At 37.6% G+C, this 19,738-nt stretch overlaps 1 non-coding gene across 1 annotated transcript; it reads right to left on the bottom strand.

Annotated features, from left to right (window-relative positions):
* Positions 1 to 19,283: 19,283 nt before the first annotated feature.
* On the bottom strand, positions 19,284 to 19,450 carry LOC123456980. Its single transcript, XR_006634834.1, has one exon.
* Positions 19,451 to 19,738: the final 288 nt, after the last annotated feature.

Raw genomic sequence — 19,738 nt, 5'->3', positions numbered from 1 at the left:
TGCCACCAGTTCTATCTTACATGTCCCCTGAATTACTTTTCTCAACTGTAAATCTATTTATATCAAATCTCACCTCAGAAGGCTTTAACAGGCTCTATAAAGCTGAATTTTTGCATGTGGATATGTGTGTAGTGTTAGTCTGTATGCTTTTTTGTTTGTTTAAATGAGTACATGCGTGGATGCCAAAGCATATTCACATGCATGTAATAGCCAGAGGTTAACATCTGGTGTGTTCCTTATTTGCTTTCCAATGTAGTTTTTGAGACAAGCTCTCCCAATGAACCCAGATCTCACCAATTCAGCTAGACAAGTTAGTCAATGTGCCCCAGGGATTTTCCTAGGTGTGCCTCCTGAGCACTGAGATTAAAGACATGCACCACCATGCACAGGCCTGATGTTTTGCATGGGTGCTGGGTATCTGAGATTGGGTCCTCATTCTTACGCAGCATTAACTTGTGCACACTGAGAAGTGTGAATATCCCTTCACCCCTCATTTTAAAAATACACATTTCATTATCTCATTCAATAAGGACTACCCTGGAAAGGGAGTGTCCTCAGTGGATGGGGTATGGAAAAGGAGAGAAAGATAATAATATGGTAGAAACACAAGCAAATTACAGTGGGATCATAGGTTAAAGTTTCAATAAAATTTTCTAAAAATCAATTTTCTGAAAATTTTATAAATGATCACAATATACAACTTCAGTTTCATCTAATACTGATTGCTTTTCCATAGCTAGCCATCTGACCCAATTACTATTGCACATACACACCACTGATTGGCCTACGCTCATGCTTTTGCACAGGATGTACTTTCTACCCATAATTTCTTATTGCTTTCCATTGCACACATTTTTTTTTGTTTTTACTTTTTAAGCTTTTCTTCAAATCAATGCTATTTAGGAAGCTCTCTGAACTCAAAATTCATCTTTGTTATCTCTTGTGTCCTCTTTATATTTTGTGATAAGTGAATAAACAGAGAAAATGAGAAGTGATGAATGAGCCATACTTGTGGCCATCTCTCTCTCTTCTCCCTCTCTCTCTCTCCTCTCTCTCTCTCTCTCTCACACATCTATATCTGTATCTATCTATATATCATCTCTTTCTCTCTCTCTCTCTCTCTCTCTCTCTCTCTCTCTCTCTCTGTCTGAGAGCCCACTGAGAGAGTAGGGAGCTTATGAATGATCCTGAATTTCTGATCCTACTGCCTGGACTACTGTAGTGCTATCTTATACAGTGCTGTAGATCAAATCCGTGGCTTTGTGCATGCTAGACAAGCACATTTCCAAGTTAGCTACATCCCCACCACAAATGCACCTTGTATTTAATTGTGTGTGCTCAACTTCCAATATAGCACTATAGCATGTGCTCCTAGATGGCAAAGATAAATTTCTTGCCTTCATTTATTTATCATATAATGCTTGAAATCTCATTAATACACATATTTAGTTCCAGAGGACTTTAATATAAATGGATTTGTTAAAAGCAATATAATAGTTCTGGTTAAGATGGTGGCATAGGAACCACGCCAAAGCAGCCTAGGGGAGAAACAGCCAAAGAAAACCCAGCAAAATACACACTTTTACCAAAAAGTGAGGTGTATGAGAAATTGAAATAGCAGCAGAGAAGTAGGAGAGTCCCAGAGCATCCAGAGCCCACACAGGCAGGCCGAAGCAGCTCCAGCAGCAGCGCCCTGGTTCTGGCAGTGGAAGCGGCAGTGGAAGCTTCAGCTCTAGCAGCAACAGCAACAGCTCCAGAACTGGCAAAAGTGGCTCCAGCAGTGGCAGCAGCAGCTCCAGCAGGGGCGGCTATAGCAGCAGCAGTGGCAGACCCAGCAGCAGCTTGGGCATCGGCAGTGGCGGAACCAGCAGCAGTGGCTTCAGCAGTGGTAACAACAGCTTTGGCAACAGCAGTGGCAGCTTCAGCATCAGCAGCAGCAGTTCCAGCAGTGGGGGTGCCCATCTGCAGGGCCACAGTTGCCAGGCTCCGTTTGCCCCACAGGAAAAGCCAGTGTCCAGCTCCAGAAAACAGAACAGCAGCCCAGTGACCCAGCCAGCCTACTTGACTGAGACTAAAATCATCCAAAAAGGTAACTGGGATTACACCAGGGAAGGGTCTCACTTGGTCACAAGCTGACTTGGAACCCTCAACAGACCAGAAATCTTAAACTTTTTGTTGATAGAGGATCTGATTGTTATAACACCTACTCTTGCATAAATACTAGCTGCTGTTGTTGATTGAATATATACAGTGTTTAGTTAAATTTTAGAATCTACCTGTATTTTGTTCCACTCAGCCTACTTGAATACTCCCATAGCAGGCAAAGTTCAACCCCTAGGGACACTTTTCGAGATACTCTGAGAGTGTTAAAAGCCACACCTAACACCTTAATCTCCAACACTAAAGATATATACCATCAGATCAATTGATACAGCTAAGAATACCCAGCAAACTAGAAAATCCAAGCATTAACTTAATCCAAGGTGTAAAAATATATACATTATAACACAAGAAACACCAAAAATCAATGCAATATAAATCCACCAAAAAGTATTAATGCATCAGAGATGACCTCCAGTGAGAACAAGTTGGAGGAAATGCCTGAGAAAGATTTCAAAAGAATGATTGTAAATATGTTCAAATAAGTCAAAGAACAAATCAAAAGAAACAAAGAGGAAATCAAAGGAATCAAAGAAGATGCAGGACACCAATTTCATGAAATAAAGAAGGCAATACAAGACATAAATAAGGAAATAGGAATAATAAAGAAAAACCAGTCAGAATTACTAACAATGAAGAACACAGTTAATGAAGTAAAAAACTCTGTAGAAAATCTCACCAGTAGAATGGATGAAGGAGAAGACAGAATATCTAAGCTAGAAGACCAGGTGGAAGATCTAATAGAGTCCAACAAAGAGAAAGACAAATTAATAGAAAAGTATGAATGGGAATTTCAAAATATTTGGGACACTGTGAAAAGATCAAACTTAAGAATTAAGGGCATAGTAGAAGGAGAAGAACTTCACTCCAAAGGCATAGTAGGTGTCCTCAACAAAATCATAGAAGAAAACTTCTCCCAAATTGGGAAAGAGGTGCCAATGCAGGTACAGGAAGCCTTTAGAACAACAGCCAGACAAAAATGGAAAGAACCTCTCCTCGCCATATTATAATCAAACTACCAAACACACAATCCAAAGAAAAAATATTGAAAGCAGTCAGAGAGAAAAGTTAAGTTACCTACAAAGGCAAGCCAATCAGTATTACAGCAGATTACTCAACACAAACTTTAAAAGCCAGAAGGGCTTGCAGGGATGTATTCCAAATTCTGAAAGATAACAACTGTTAAACAAGGTTACTTTATACTGCAAAGCTATCCATTCAAATAGACAGAGAAATAAGGACATTCCATGACAAAAGTAGGCTAAAGGAGCATTTGAAGACAAAACCAGCTCTACAGAAAATATTTGAAAGAATCCTCCATGCCAAAGAGAAGGAAAAGCACACATATAAGGAATTTGGGAAAAAAAAAAAACAAGTAATACTCAAATGCTAATTAACACAAGAGAGCAAAGGTAGAACTGGAACCACAAAAAAAAATGGCAAACATAAATACACACCTTTCAATAATATCACTTAATGGCCTCAATGCCCCAACCAAAAGACATAGGTTTGCAGACTGGGTTAAAAAGCAGGATCCTACAGTTTGTTGTCTCCAAGAAACTCACCTTTCTACAAAGGATAGACATTATCTTGGGGTGAAAGGTTGGAAAATGGTGTTGCGAGCAAGCGGGCCTAGAAAACAAGCAGGGGTTGCTATCCTAATATCTGACAAGGTAGACTTCAGTCCAAAATTAGTCAAGAAAGATAAGGAAGGTCACTATATATTGATTAAGGGCACACTCCAACAGGAGGACATTACAATCCTAAACATATATTCACCTAACATGGGGGCACCCAAATTCATCAAACAAACACTATTAGAACTAAGGTCACAGATAGCACCAAACACAGTGGTAGTGGGTGATTAAACACCCCACTAAATTGGGAAAAACTGGAAGCTTTTCAACTAAAATCAGGAACAAGACAAGGGTGTCCACTGTCCCCACTTTTATTTAATATAGTTCTGGAAGTCTTAGCCATAGCAATAAGGGAAGAGACACACATAAAAGGGATACAAATTGGAAAGGAAGAGATCAAGTTATCATTATTTGCAGATGACATGATTTTATATATAAAGGACCCTAAAGACTCTACCAGCAAACTGTTAGAGCTGATAAAAACCTACAGCCACGTAGCAGGATTCAAAATAAATACACAGAAATCAGTAGTCCAAATAGATTAAAGACCTTAACCTCAGACCGGAAACTCTGAAACTGCTAGAGGAAAAAGTAGGGGAAACCCTTCAACATATTGGTCTTGGCAAAGACTTTCTGATTACAACCCCAATTGCTCAGGCAATAAAACCACAGATTAAGCACTGGGACATCATGAAACTACTAAGATTTTGTACTGCAAAGGACACAGTGAATAAAGCAAAGAGGCAACCTACAGAATGGGAAAAAGTCTTCACCAGCTATATATCTGACAGAGGATTAATATCTAGGATATACAAAGAACTTAAAAAGTTAACTAATAAGCAATCAAACAAGCCAATCAAAAAATGGGCTATGGAGCTAAATAGAGAGTTCTCAGAGTAAGAAATACGAATGGCATATAAGCATCTAAAAAATGTTCTACATCACTAGTCATCAGGGAAATGCAGATTAAAACTACATTGAGATTCCATCTCACTCCTGTCAGATTGGCCACCATCATGAAAACAAATGATCATAAATGTTGGCAGGAATGTGGAAAAAGAGGACCCCTTCTACACTGTTGGTGGGAATGCAATCTGGTCCAGCCATTGTGGAAATCAGTGTGGAGGTTCCTAAAACCGCTAAAGATTTATCTACCATAAGACTCAGCTATAGCACTCCTAGGCATATATACTAAGGACTCATCTCATTTCCTTAGAAGTATGGGCTCAACCAAGCTAATTGCTGCTCAATTTATAATAGCTGGGAAATGGAACCAGCCTAGATGTCCCTCAACTGATGAGTGGATAATGAAGATGTGGCATATTTATACAATGGAGTTCTACTCAGCAGTAAAGAAAAATGAAGTTATGAAATTTGCAGAAAAATGGATGGATCTGGAAAGGATTATACTAAGTCAGGTAATCCAGGCCCAGAAAGCCAAGTGCCACATGTTCTCCCTCATATGTGGATCCTAGCTACAGATGTTTGGGCTTCTGCGTGAGAAGGAAAAAACTCAGTAGCAGAGGCCAGTAAGTTAAAAAGGAGATATAAAGGAATAGAAAGGAAGGGAGTAGGGTGCTTAATAGGTTGGTATTGTATATATGTAAGTAGAATGATTGAGATGGGGAGGTAATACGATGGAGAATGGAAATTTAAAGGGGAAAGTGGGGGGGAGGGAGGGTATTACCATGGGATGTTTTTTATAATCATGGAAAATGTTAATAAAAATTGAGAAAAAAAGAAAAAATAAAAAAATAATATAATAGAACAAAAATCTAGTAGAACACCATTTTTGCAGTTATTAGTAAGTCATCATTGCCTTCTATAAGTTGAAATTCACATGTATTTGGTTTATATTGGGAAAACATGTGGTCAACCAGTTCATTTCAGAGATTTTAAATTCCTTTCGTCACAGGGATACTTTTTTTTGAGATAGATTCTTTTTTAAGTTTGTTTTGTATTTTTGAGACAGAGTCACATATAGTCTAGACTGCCCTCCAGAAATAAAGAACTGACTGGTATAAGCTACTAGTTTCATTAGACTCATGTTGTGAAGAGCTGAGTTTACATGCTGTTTTTTTTCAAAAACAGTTTACTGACACAAAATTCACACAACATACAGTTTTGTATATTCAAAGAGTTATCCAACCTTCAGAATAATCAATTTCAGGACATTCTCATCACCTTCCCCACTCCCAACAACAACTTATCTACTTATAGTTATTTCAACATTCACATCCTTAGGCAACAAAAATCAAATTTCTTGGACTGGGGAAATTTCTCAGTAGTTAAAGACACTTGTTTATAAAGCCATCTGGGTTTGGTTCCTGAGGATCGCATAAGGCCATATACACAAAGTGGGGCATGCACCTGCAATTCACTTGCAACAGCAAGAGGCCCTGCCCTGCCTACTTCTCTCTTTCTCCTCACAAATAAACAAAGGAAAATATTTCTTAAAAATCAAATTTTGGTGCTAGAGAGATTGCTTAGTGGTTAAAGGTTCTTGCTTTCAAAGCCCGACAGCCCTGGATCAATTCCCCATTACCCACAAAAAAACAGATGAACAAATTGGTGTGTGCATCTTGAGTTCATTTTCAATGGCAGGAGGCCCTGGCACATGCATACTTACTCTCTATGTCCACCTTTTATCTCTGTCTATTTCTCTCCCTCTCTCTCAAATAACGAACTAAAATATTTTTTTTTAGAAATCAAATTTCTGTCAATATTTGACTGCTAAGGACACAGTACAAATGGAATTAAGTAATATATGACTATTGATGTCTGATTTTTTTCACTTAGCATGATGCTTTTATGAGTCTTCAACATTGCAGTATCTTATCAATCCTTCCTTATTTTTATAGTCAAATCATATTTCATTTTATGAATATGTCATGTATTTCTTATTTTTATTCATTAGTTTATGGAAGTATGTGCTATTATTTCCATTTAAATATGATAAACAATGTTGCTATGAATATTTGTGTACATGTTTTGGTGGAAATGTATGTTTTAAGTTCATCTATGTAAATTCTTAGGAATAAAACAGGTGAGTCAAAAAACAATGCTGTGTATGAACTTTAGGGAATAGCCAGATTTTTATCCAGAGCACTGTAACATAATATATTCCCAATAGCAGTGTACAAGTGTTTCAGTGTCATTATATACCTTTTAACATATTTTATCATCTGCATACTTTTAATGTACTTTCCAGTTTATTTGAGAGAGAGAAGAGGGAGAGAGAGATAGCTACAATGGGCTTGCCAGGGCCTCCAGTGGCTGCAAATGAACTCCAGACATGTGTGCCACCTTGTGTATATAGCTGATGTGTGCCCTGGAGAATCAAACTGGGGTCCTTTGGCTTTGCAGACAAGTACCTTAGCCACTAAACCATTTTTCCAGCCCTATCATTTGTATTTTTTATTATAATTGACCCACTGGGTAAAAATGATTCCTTTTTTGTACTTTTGATTTGCATTTCCTCAGTAACCAGTGATGTTCTGCATGTTTTTTTGTGCTCCTTGGTCATTTGATTCATATTTGTACTAAGTTAGAGGTGGTTTTTCTTAATTGTGTTTCAGATTGCTTGTCAGTATTTTTAGATAATGTTTTTGTACCATGTAATTTGCTGAATAAACGTATTAATATGCAGTTCATTAGCGATGGTGAGAGTAGATATTTTGCTCCTAGTTTCTAGACCTTCTGGAAAAAAATATCCATTCAACTTAAGCATGAAGTTAACTGTTGATGAGAATTTTGGGGTTAGGGGGGTCCCCAGAATTTATGAAGCCAAAGTTTTGGGTTCTGCCCTACCTTCAATAAAGAATTAATAAAACTGGAATGCAGAAGGATAAATTATGAATTATTAAGTTTATTTAGGGGAAAATCACAAATTGTGGGGTTTGTTTAAGGGAGATTTGGGCTTAAGAGAAACTGAGGGCTTTAAAGACAGACTAAATCTGCCAACACTAGAAGGTAAGAGAAACTGAAACTTTAAAGAGGGATTAGAGTTATTGCTGAAGACTCCACATACTTGTGCTGCAAGGCCATAACAAGTGGAAAATACAATCTAAGAGTCTGTGTAGAGTGACTTAGGTGGAACCTCCATAGCATCTCTCATGTGCTATTCCATGTAGGGAAGTTAAGAAGGCAAATGGTGAGACTCAAGGCAAAATGAGAGGACAGATGTCAAAGCAGAGACCAGGAGATTCAAAGGAGAAATAAGTAATGAAGAGAATTACACTCATGATTACCTCAAGTTTAAAGAAAATCCACAGGTAGCAAGACTAGAGTTGGTGAGGGCAATCACATGGTGTATTTGGAGTTAAAAAAAATTAAAAAGTAGGTACATGGTAGATTCAGAAGCCAGAGGGAAATCACGCATGTAATCAAAGTGGGAAATTACTCTAAACTCTAAAACATAGACAAGCAAAGGAATTCAGGTCAAGAAACAGTGTTATGTTCTCCCAACCCCACTCAACCTGGCACCAGTTTGCCTGGGTAGGGGTATAGGCCAGACTCATGTGTGTCCAAGCAGCACAGGGTAAAAGACAGGGAGGTGCACATGCACAAAGGGATGCACCAAAAGAGAGAGATACAGGAAGGCAGCAGCCTTTTTAGCCTCAGATTCAGGTACCAAAGGGGAAAAGCCAACTTATTCGTCCATCTAGAAGGTGGACCCCAGGGACAGCCTACCTGGGCCAGCCCACCTGGACCCTTTAGTTAGGTAACATGCTAGACTGTGGTCAGCAGGGGGCGCGGAAGGGCAGTCTTCATCAGACAAGAGTTTCATTTCCATCCTTGTGCCAGAGCCAGGAGGCATCTCCTGGTTTTCTTTGGGCCTCAATGTCTAACTGAAACATTGAAGGCAGCTTCCAAATAGAGAATCTGTGTCAATATGGTATAACACCAGGGAGTCAATCAGATAGTATGCCTGGGAGCCTGTAGTGAGAAAAATGCAATAAAGCTGAAACTGATGTTTTCACCTGAAAGGTCTGTTTCCAGGGAAAAATATAAAATGAATCAATTTTCAACCCCAGAAATCAAAAGGCCAACTTGAAACACTATTGTCTTTTACAAATCTGACTAATATGCACTTTTCAACCAATATAGCCTATTATTCCCAAATATTTGGGTGCGAATGCCACCTCAAAAGCGATTATTCGATTTGAAGTCATATATATATATATATATATATATATATATATATACACATATATATATATATATGATATATTACAAGTCAGTGTTGTTTTTTATGTACCAAGGAAACTTCAGATATATATGCACACATCCAAACAATGCCATCACTCATATTGATGAAATTCATTCATATAAAGCCCTCAGTATGATACTTGAATGTTTATTAACAAAATCTACTTGTTTTCAGATATCTCTTTTGGATTTTCAATTCTATATCAGCTGCTTTTTGTTATAGATGATGCAAGACAGGAGTCACATTGCCTATAACAGACTCACAGAAGAGAAAAGAATAAAATATTCTGTGACCTTTACGGAGATGAAAAAAAGATTTAAAATATTCTTATCCTTTTGACTAACTAGAATGTTAAGAACTTTTTTGAATTCTCAGTGATGGCCACAATCAGTTATATCCAATTGTATCACATTGTCTATGCATCTAAACACATGGTGGATATAGTGAGTCACACCTTTAATCCCAGCACTAGGGAAGATGAAATAAGAAGTTTCTTGTGAATTCTAGGCCAGCCTAGGCTACAGATGAGTTCCAGATTAACCTGGAATACAGTCATAGCAGTTGTCATTTGGGCTTAGGGTGTAGCTCAGTGGTTAAGTGCTTGCCTAGCATGCCCAAGACTCTCAGTTTGATTCCCAGAAATGGAAAAAAAAAGGTGAAGCATATAATCATCAGAATCAACTCAAGTGCTGAGTAAATCCAACACATTTTGTACCTAGGAATCAGGAAGACCAGGTATTTGGCCATGAAATCTAAAGTCCACAAAGTCCACCAAATGAATTTTATATACAAAAGTCTAAGAATCACATGAGAATCTTTGAAGAAATCATGATATTATATAGAAAACCAACAATTTAATCTATATCCTCAATTTCCAAAGGAAGTTGCCTAGTGAAGAAGAAAATTAAAATGGAAGGGGAGTAAGAGAGAGGATAAACAAAAATGATGCATGAAAATGTTATCATGAAGACTCAGAAGGTATCATAGTGCTGGAAAGAAGTGTCTGGAGTACTGAGTAACATCTCAATCACACCTTCCAAGGCTCAGGGTCTAATGTGGAAGAGGTGGCAGAAAGAATGTAAGAACCAAAGGAAGGGTAAGACTCCTTACAACATGCTCCTCCAGACACAAAATAGTCTGCATATCCATGATCTCACCGTGCCTGACACTACCTACACAAGACCATCATAAGAGGAGAAAAAGATCATGACATCAAAATAGAAGAGAGACTGATTGAGATGGGGAGGGGATATGATGGAGAATGGAATTTCAAAGGGGAATGTGGGGGGGTGGAGGGAGGATATTACCATGGGATATTTTTTATAATCATGGAAAATGTTAATAAAAATTGAGAAAAAAAGAAAATGTTATCATGAAACCCATTTTTTATATACTAATTAAAAAACACCTTATTGAGCGCTTTTTATTTAACAAACACTGCTTTGTGAGTTCAGTAGATATTATTTCACTGGATCCTCAAACTCACCATATTATGCTTCTTATTTTCTCTCACTTTATACTGAGAAAACAGGAACATAACCACTGAAAAACAATTTAGTGACCTGCAATCTTTCTAGCACAAGGGAACATCAAAGAAGAACATGATTATAAATAGCAGATGCTTACAGAGGAACAATACCAGTGCCTTGGAGAAAGAAAAGCATCTACTATGTTTAGTATTGTGGCGGTTTGATTCAGGGGTCCCCCTGAAACATAGGTGTGCTGAATTCTAGGTCCTCAGCTGATGGAGATTTGGGAATTCATGCCTGCTGGAGGTGGTGGATTTTTGGGGGTGGGCTGATGGGTAAAATAGCCAGCTTCCTCTTGCCAGTGTTTGGCACACTCTCCTCTCACCACTGTTGTCCACCTGATGTTGGCAAGGAGGTGATTTCCACTCTCTGCATATGCCATCATTTTCCCCTGCAATGCAAACCTGACTGCAACAATTATATATCAATTCTTTGCCCTGTAAATATTTATATTTGTGCCCATACATTAATGCTACTCTCACATTTGACATCATAACAAGTGAACACAGTATAATGTCATTATCACTATAAAAATAACCTTGACAACTTAAGTAGTCCAGTTCCAATTTCTCCACTGTAATTACTTTTCTTTCCCTTTTACCATACTGAACTGTTTGGAAAGAAATTCTTATGCATGTATCCTACTATGTGAGTATGGAGTTATCCTCCTCTTCTATTGGGATGAGGTTTCATTAAAGTTCTTTTTTAATATTTTTATTTATTCATTTGGGAAAGAGAGAGAGTGAGAAAGAGGCAGATAGATAATGGGTGCTCCAGGGCCTCCAGCCACTGCAAATGAACTCCAAGCACATTTTCTACCTTGTGCATCTGCTTTACGTGGGTACTGTGGAATAGGTCCATTACCTTTGCAGGAAAGTGCCATAACTGCTAAGCCATCTTTCTAGCTCTAGTTTCATGCTACCAAACAGAATTCAATAAATAGCACATTTAAAAACATGAAACATGAGCAAATGGTATTTATCTATGTGATGGAAGGATGCTTTCAACATATGAAAATTAATCAATATGATGCACCACATCAGCAAATGATTGCATTTTTGAATTATTTGAGTAGCAAACAAAACAAATAGAGTGAAATGATAACCATTGGGTTGGGCAAAAATAGTTATATAAATACAGTCTATAATGTATAATTCTAAGGACACATAAAATCTTACAAGCTACTAACAATGAAACAAACTAAGTAGGCTATGTAGGTTTATATCTGTCATTTCAGCTCCTGGGAGCCTGAGAAGCAGATTGCCATGAGTTTTAGGTCAGCCTGAACTACATAGTATGATCCTGTCACAAATTTTAAAAAAAAATCAATTAACTGATTTTAAAAATCTGCCAAGGGCTGAATAGATTTCTTAGTGGTTAAGGCCCACCAAAGCCAAAGGATACTGGTTAAATTCTCCAGTATCCACGTAAGTCAAATGCACAAGGGGGTACATGCATTTGGAGTTTGTTTGCAATAGCTGGATGCCCTAGTGTGCCCATTCTCTCCCTCTCTCTCTCTCTCTCTCTCTCACCCCCTGCCTCTTTCTATCTCTTAAATAAAATAATTTTTTTAAAAAAGCTGCAAAGGGGGCTTGGTGTGGTGGCACACACCTTTACTCCCAGCACTTGGGAGGCAGATGTAGAAGGATTGTCACAAGTTCAAGGCCACCCTGAGACTACATAGTGAACTCCAGGTCATGGGAATACATAAAGACCCTACCTCAATAAACAACTGCAACAAAGAAAATCTGCAAAGGACTTGAATAGATATTTCTCCAAAGAAGATATGCAAATTGACCACAAGCACATGGAAACATTGAATTCACTTCCCACTGTTTCAAAAATCTGTCAATAGTAAGTGTTCACAAGATGTGGAGAAATTGGAACATAAAACTGTTGGAAGGAACATGAGACAATGCTACTGCTATATGAAACAATATGGATAATTCTAAAAAAGTTAACAAAACTGCCCTGTAGTTGGGCAGAATTTAGTGATAGACTGCTTGTTTAGCATTTCTTAGCCCTGGGTTTAATCCCTAGCACCACAAAATCCAAAACAACACCACCAAAAAGTTCTCATGTGAGTCACCAAATACCTTTTCTCTATGTGTATTCCAAGTCAAAAGCATGTTGTCAAAAACCTAACCACAATCTTGTGCTCACTACAGTATGACTCAAAATTTTCATGATGTGGAAACAGCATATATGCACCCAGAAAAATTAAGAAATAAAAAAAAATGTGGTATGTAGGAACAATGGAACATTATTTAGCTTTTAATAGGGAAAATCTTGAGGGCTAGATGGATGGTTCCGTGGTTAAAGCTGTGTGCTTATAAAGCTTGACAGCCAGAGTTCAATTCTCCAGTATCCATGTAAAGCCACACAAAATGGGGCATGTATCTGAAGCTTGTGTTTGCAGTGAAAGGAGGCCCTGACATGCCCTTTCCCTCTAACCTCTCTGTCTCTCAAATAAATAAGCATTATATAAATAAGTAAATAAGAGAAATTTGACATATATTGAAACATGGAGATAAATGAGGACATTGTGATTAGTGAAAAAAATAGCTAGGTTTATAGCATGTTGGTAGAGTGCTAACCTGGACTACATAAGGCTCTAGGCTCAGTCTCTAGCAGAGTAAAAATGAATAAATAAATGAAAAAAGCAATATAAGTTATATAAGGCAATCTCCACAATCAAAAAGTTGAGAACTAAAAAAAAAAAAGAATTTGGGATCTAAACTTAACCAAGGAAGTGAAAGATTTTTACAATGAAAAATTTAAAAGACTGAAGAAATTGAACAATACACTATGAGATGTAAAGACCACCTCTTCTTATAGATTGAAAGAGTTAATTTTGTGGAATGATGATATTATTAATCTATAGATTCATTTAAATCCTCACCAAAATCCAATACAATTCTTCACAGAAATAGAAAAAAAAGCAATCTTAAAATTCATAAGGAAATATAAAAGACTGCAGGTAGCTAAAGCACTCCTGAGAATAAAGTATAATGTTGGAGGCATTATAATTGCTGATTTTAGTTTATACCATAGAGAAATCGTGACAAAATCAGCATGATACAAAACCAGACATTTAGATCAATGTAACAGAATAGAGGACAAATATATAAATCTACAAAGTTATAGTCACTTTTTTAACAAAGATGTTCAAAAATATACATTACCTACAACAAATGGTACTGCTCATACTGGATAGCTATGTGAAATGAATTAAAGTATATACCTGTGGATCCAAGACCTTAACATAAGGCCCGAAATTGTAAAAAATAGAATGACACATAGTGAAACACTTCAAGATAGAGACATATGCAAGGACATTCTCGACAGAGCTCCAGTTTCTTAAGAAATAACACCCACAATTGACAAATGAGATATCACAAAGTTTAGAAGCTTCTGCACACCAAAGGACAGTTAATTGAATGAAGAGGCAGTCAACACAATGAAAAAAAATCTTTGCTAGTTATCTGTCTGACAGAGGATTAATATCTAGAGTATGCAGAGAACTTAAAAAAAAAAACTAAATAAGAAATCAAACAATCCAAGCAACCAATGTGCTAATAAAATGGAAAGTTCTCAAAAGATGAAATATAAATATTCAACAAACATTGTTAACCTTACTAGCCATCATAGAAACACAATTTTTTTAATTTTTATTTATTTATTTATTTATTTATTTGAGAGCGACAGACACAGAGAGAAAGACAGATAGAGGGAGAGAGAGAGAATGGGCGCGCCAGGGCTTCCAGCCTCTGCAAATGAACTCCAGACGCGTGCGCCCCCTTATGCATCTGGCTAACGTGGGACCTGGGGAACCGAGCCTCGAACCGGGGTCCTTAGGCTTCACAGGCAAGTGCTTAACCGCTAAGCCATCTCTCCAGCCCTAGAAACACAAATTTAATCTTCAGTGCATCTCCATATACAGAGGTTGTCAACAAAAAGTTAAAAAAAAAAAAAACTCCAAGAATCCATCTCACCCCAATCACAATGACAGTCATTAAGAATATAAAAATGGTCTTGAAAAGTTAGGTCAGCAGTTAAAATACTTTCCTGAAAAACCTAATGACTCATGCTCATTTTCCAAGTTCCCATGCACAAAGTGGTTCGTGCATCTGGATTTTGTTTGCAGCAGCTAGAGGCCCGGGTGCACCCATCCTCCCCACCCCTTTCCCTGGCATGGTGGTGCACACCTTTAATCCCAGTGCTTGGGAGGTTGAGGTACAAGGATCACTATGAGTTCAAGGCAAGGTTGAGACTACATAGTGAATTCCAGGTCAGCCTGGGCTAAAGCAAGACCCTACCTTAAAAAAAAAAAAAAGAAGAATACAAATAACAACAAATGCTGGCCCTATTCAGACAGAACGGAACTCCTATGTGTTCCTGATGAGAACATAAAATATTCCATCCACTATAGAAATCAGTATGGAGGTTTCTCAGAAAGGCAAAGGCAGATCTATGATATGTCCCAGCTATACTATGACAATGTATTTACTCAAATGACTCTAAGTCATAATATCACAGAGATACTTACATATCCACATTTATGACAGCATTGTTCACAAGTGCTCAAGGATGAAACCAACATAAATGTCCCACAACAGAAGAATGGAGTAATAGAATGTAGGATACATACACAAGAGACATTTTCAGCCATGAAGAACATCTGTTATGTAGTGTTCAGAAAAATGAATGCAATCAGAGATGATCATATTGTCACTGGTTTTATAACAACATAGGCACCCAAGCTCTGAGTTCCTATCTTGCAAATCTCAAAGTGACAGGGGCAGACTCACAAGAAAGGCAAATTAAGAAAGAATGTCTTTAGGAAAGTAAAGCAGTAGGGTTCCAAGTTGGTAGAGTTCCACAGCAGGTAATTTACATGATGACTTAGATTTTTCTCATAGCCTTAGGGATAATAAATTAGGCATCAAGTTGAGCTGAGATTTATTGGTTAAGTTTAATTTGGTATGGAGGATCTCAATTGGTTGGTGAGTCTGGGAGAATAGCACAGACGCAGAAAGAGCCCACTGACAAGAGAAGTAAGCCCATTAAAAAAAAAATTGGGGGGGTGGCTGGAGAGATGGCTTAGTGGTTAAGCGCTTGCCTGTGAAGCCTAAGGATCCCGGTTTGAGGCTCGGTTCCCCAGGTCCCATGTTAGCCAGATGCACAAGGGGGCGCACGTGTCTGGAGTTCCTTTGCAGAAGATGGAAGCCCTGGCGCTCCCATTCTCTCTCTCTCCCTCTATCTGTCTTTCTCATTGTGCCTGTCGCTCTCAAATAAATAAATAAAAAATATTCTAAAAAAATTTTTTTGGAGGAGGATGAACCAAGATGTAAAAACAAAGGACTGTTCTTGGTCACCATTTTTTAAAATTTTTATTTATTTATTTATTTGTTTTGAGAGTGACAGAGAGAGAGAGAAAGAGGCAGATAGAGAGAGACAGACAATGGGCGCACCAGGGCTTCCAGCCACTGCAAATGAACTCCAGACACGTGCGCCCCGTTGTGCATCTGGCGAACATGGGCCCTGGGGAATTGAGCCTCGAACCGGGGTCCTTAGGCCTCACAGGCAAGCACTTAATCGCTAAGCCATCTCTCCAGCCCCTGATCACCATCTTGAATCAGGCTTAGGTTTACATTGGAATTCTTTTAGTCTCATCAGAGCAAGTTGAACTTTGTTCTTTTTGGCCTGGATTCCTGACTACCTACAGCAAAGGCTGTCCTTTCTCCTAATATCCATCAATATGAAGTGAATTAAGCCAGTGTCCCAAAGATAAATATCATCTATTCCATGTCATTTGTGCTTATATATACATATATACATTAGATCTTGTATCTATATATGACATGAAAATAGTAATGCAACTGTCTATGGTAAGAAAAGGGACAACAGGAGAATGAAAGGAGAGAAAAGTGTTTTATGGGTGGATTTTACTCAATATATGATATATGTTTGTATGAAAATTTCCTTATATAACACAGTACCATGTACAAAGAATATGTGTGTATATGTAATGAAAATTTAAAAGCATAAGAAGTTATAGACTAAAGTAATAAGGCTAACAGAAACAAGCACTAGACTAATGTTTTTCTTTAGCTATTTAGAGAAGGAATTTAGGAGTTAATTTTCAGTAGATGCAGATTTTGAGTAAAAGATCTGGAGATCTTTTGTATATCAGTATGTTTAGAGTTAACAATCCTGCAACAAAAAAATGTTGAGTTTTTAAGATGTTATAAAAGCTATAGAAATGGCTAAGTCGTTAAATGTGCTTGTTTGTAAAGCTTGACTTCTCAAGTTCTGTTTTCCAGTAAACACATGAAGCCAGAAACACAAAATGTTGCATGCGTCTAGAATTCATTTTCAGTGACAAAACATCCTGTCACTCACTACACTCTCCTTCCCTCCCCCTCTCTCTGCTAAATAAATACATATATAATAAATAATAAAGTTTATTAAAAATGTTTCTAAGCCAGGTGTGGTGGCCCATGTCTTTAATCCCCGCACTCAAGAGGCAGAGATAGGAGGATTGTTGTGAGCTCAAAGCCAGCCTGAGATGACAGTAAATTCCAGGCCAGCCTGGGCTAGAGTGAGACCCTATCTTGAAAAACCAAAAAAAAACCCAAAATCTTTGGGCTGTATAGAATGCTCAGTGGTTAAGGTGCTTGCTGCAAAGCTTAACAACCCTGGTGTGATTCTCCAGTACCCACATAAAGCCAGACACACAAATGGCACATGCATCTGGAGTTCGTTCGCAGTGGCTAGAAGCCCTGCACACCCTTCTCTCTCTCTCTCTCCTTGCAAATAAATAAATATTTTTAAAATGTTTCTATAACATTACAAATATAGTCTTTTTGATATAACCAAAAAAGAAAGAAATTTGACCATCAATATTAGCCCTCTTAAACCTTAAACAAAATGTATTTTGTAAGGCATAGTGTGCATGCCTTTAACCCACACACTTCAGAGGCAGTGAGAAGAGGATTGCTGTGAGTTCTAGGCCAGCCTGAGACTGCAGAGTGAATTTCAGCTCATCCTGGGCTAGAGTGAGACCCTAAATTGAACAACCAAAAAATGTATTTTTACTCTAAAAAGCTGCATGTGGATATTCATCAATCAATTCTATGTGAACTGTTAACTTCAGTTGCATCATGTAAATATTCCAAAGTAATTGATTATTATAAACAAAGTTCTGATCAGTTTTCCAACATATGGGCTCTGCATGTGTGTTCATACAACAGGAGGCTCTAATTTTCTTGGCACTTGTTACTACTTAGTGAGCATTTCAGGATAAGTGCCAAAGCTGTATAGACATTTTCTCCAGCTCGATGAAGCATAATTAGATAGCAATGGCCAGAGGAACACTTTCTTTATTGCATGTATTATAGTAAAAACATTATTGAATTATTTTTACTAAAATACACTTCTCACTGTTATCATTGAGAGGATTTTCAATACATTTTTAGAGTCAAGGTACTGTTTTAAAATGCACTATATTTTCTTAGAAGTATGCAAATAAAATGTCAACAAATCTAAACCATAATCTCTAACAGATAATGCACCGAAACAGCAGCTTTATAGAATAAGCTCTCATACACTCCATGACTTACAAAGGGGATTATTTTCAATGTCCTCAAAGAACAGTCAGGAAAAATGTCCACAAAATACTCAGAGTAAAATGTCTTTCAATTCTGTCCTCAACTCCAAGGAGAGAATCGGTTACTTAGGAGCTGATTAATAACGTCCTTGTAAGAGTTTTTCAAAGGGATTTTTTAAACTTTTTGATAGTTTGATACTTTTTGTGCATGTAAATAATGTATGTTGATCATATCCCTCTAACAATACTTTATTTTGTCCTTAACCCCACTCCCTTCTTCTTTACAACTTGTCCCTCTTGTAGTTTGATTTCGTTTTTGCCCTCCTTTTTCATCCATGAGAAAATGTTGATAGGCCCAATATGAAGCAGATAATGACAGTCACTGAGAGAGATCATGAATGCATGTCACCTCATGTCCAGAAGACACCATTCCAAAGCATTCCTCCCCTTCCTCTTCATCACTTCTTTCTGCTGACTCTTCTGTAATGTTGCATGAGCCTTGGATGGTGTGATAGAGATGCCCCCTTTAGCACTAAGCATTCAACAGTGACTTATTCTCAGCAGTTTGGTGAGTTTTAAGTTTCCCCAGTAGTCACCACCATTTGCAAAAGGAAGCTTTTCTGACCAAAGGTAAGAGCAGCACTAATATATAAATATAAATAAAAATGTCTAGGGCAATTTGATGGGTACAACATATCCATTCAGCCAACCAACAATAGTAGCTTCCTCTACATGTAGTATAATAAAAAAACAGTCATTGAACAATTTCCATTTAAGATTCTAATACCAGGATATAAAAGCTGCTGAGAGCACATAACATTGCACATTTTAGATACATGCTCATTTGACAAGGATTTTATACTTCAAAAACATAGAAAAAGAAAATTATTCACTGATTGTAAATAATGATATGTAGCCATAGATTAACCTGTCTTTGGTAAGATCTTTCTACAATTCTGCCCTGCTCTTAGTTCCTATCCTTCTCAAAAGTCATGCCATTCCAAGCTCTGCTAGCCTCTCAGCAACTTAAAAATGCTGTTGAAGGATACCTTAGGTGGCCCAGAAGATTGCTTCATTCCCTCTTTATAGTGATTTCTGCTCAAAAATTCTTCCATGCCACTCTTTTTTATGTAGTTGTTCTCTTATGCCTGTAAGAGCCAATCTTGTTCTAGGACGTGACTCCTAAACAGAGAGGGAAATTGCTGCATGAAATGCCAGACTACCTCATTCCTTTCCTTTTGGATTTTTATCTCATCTAGCAATGGTGAGAAAAAAGTAAGTTTTCCATTGTGCAGTACTTCAAAAATGTGACATTTTAGGATCAGATAAATAAAAAGTATTTTGATGTCATACCTTTTTAAAATTATTTACTAACCTTTTGGGCTTCTTCCTTGAGAACTATTTATTTAGTTCATTAGCCCATTTATTAATTGGCAGGTTTTTATTTGCTTTTTTACATGTATGTGGTGGGTGCATGTGTACATGCATGTGGCTGAGTGCACATGTGTTTGGGGAAGTGAGTGCATATATATGAGCATGTGCAGGCCAAAGGTTCACATCAGATGCCTTCTTCAAGGTCTTTATTTTA

This window comes from Jaculus jaculus, chromosome X, assembly GCF_020740685.1.
Source record: "Jaculus jaculus isolate mJacJac1 chromosome X, mJacJac1.mat.Y.cur, whole genome shotgun sequence".
Taxonomy (NCBI): Eukaryota; Metazoa; Chordata; class Mammalia; order Rodentia; family Dipodidae; genus Jaculus; species Jaculus jaculus.
This window is presented reverse-complemented; position numbering and strand designations above follow the sequence as displayed.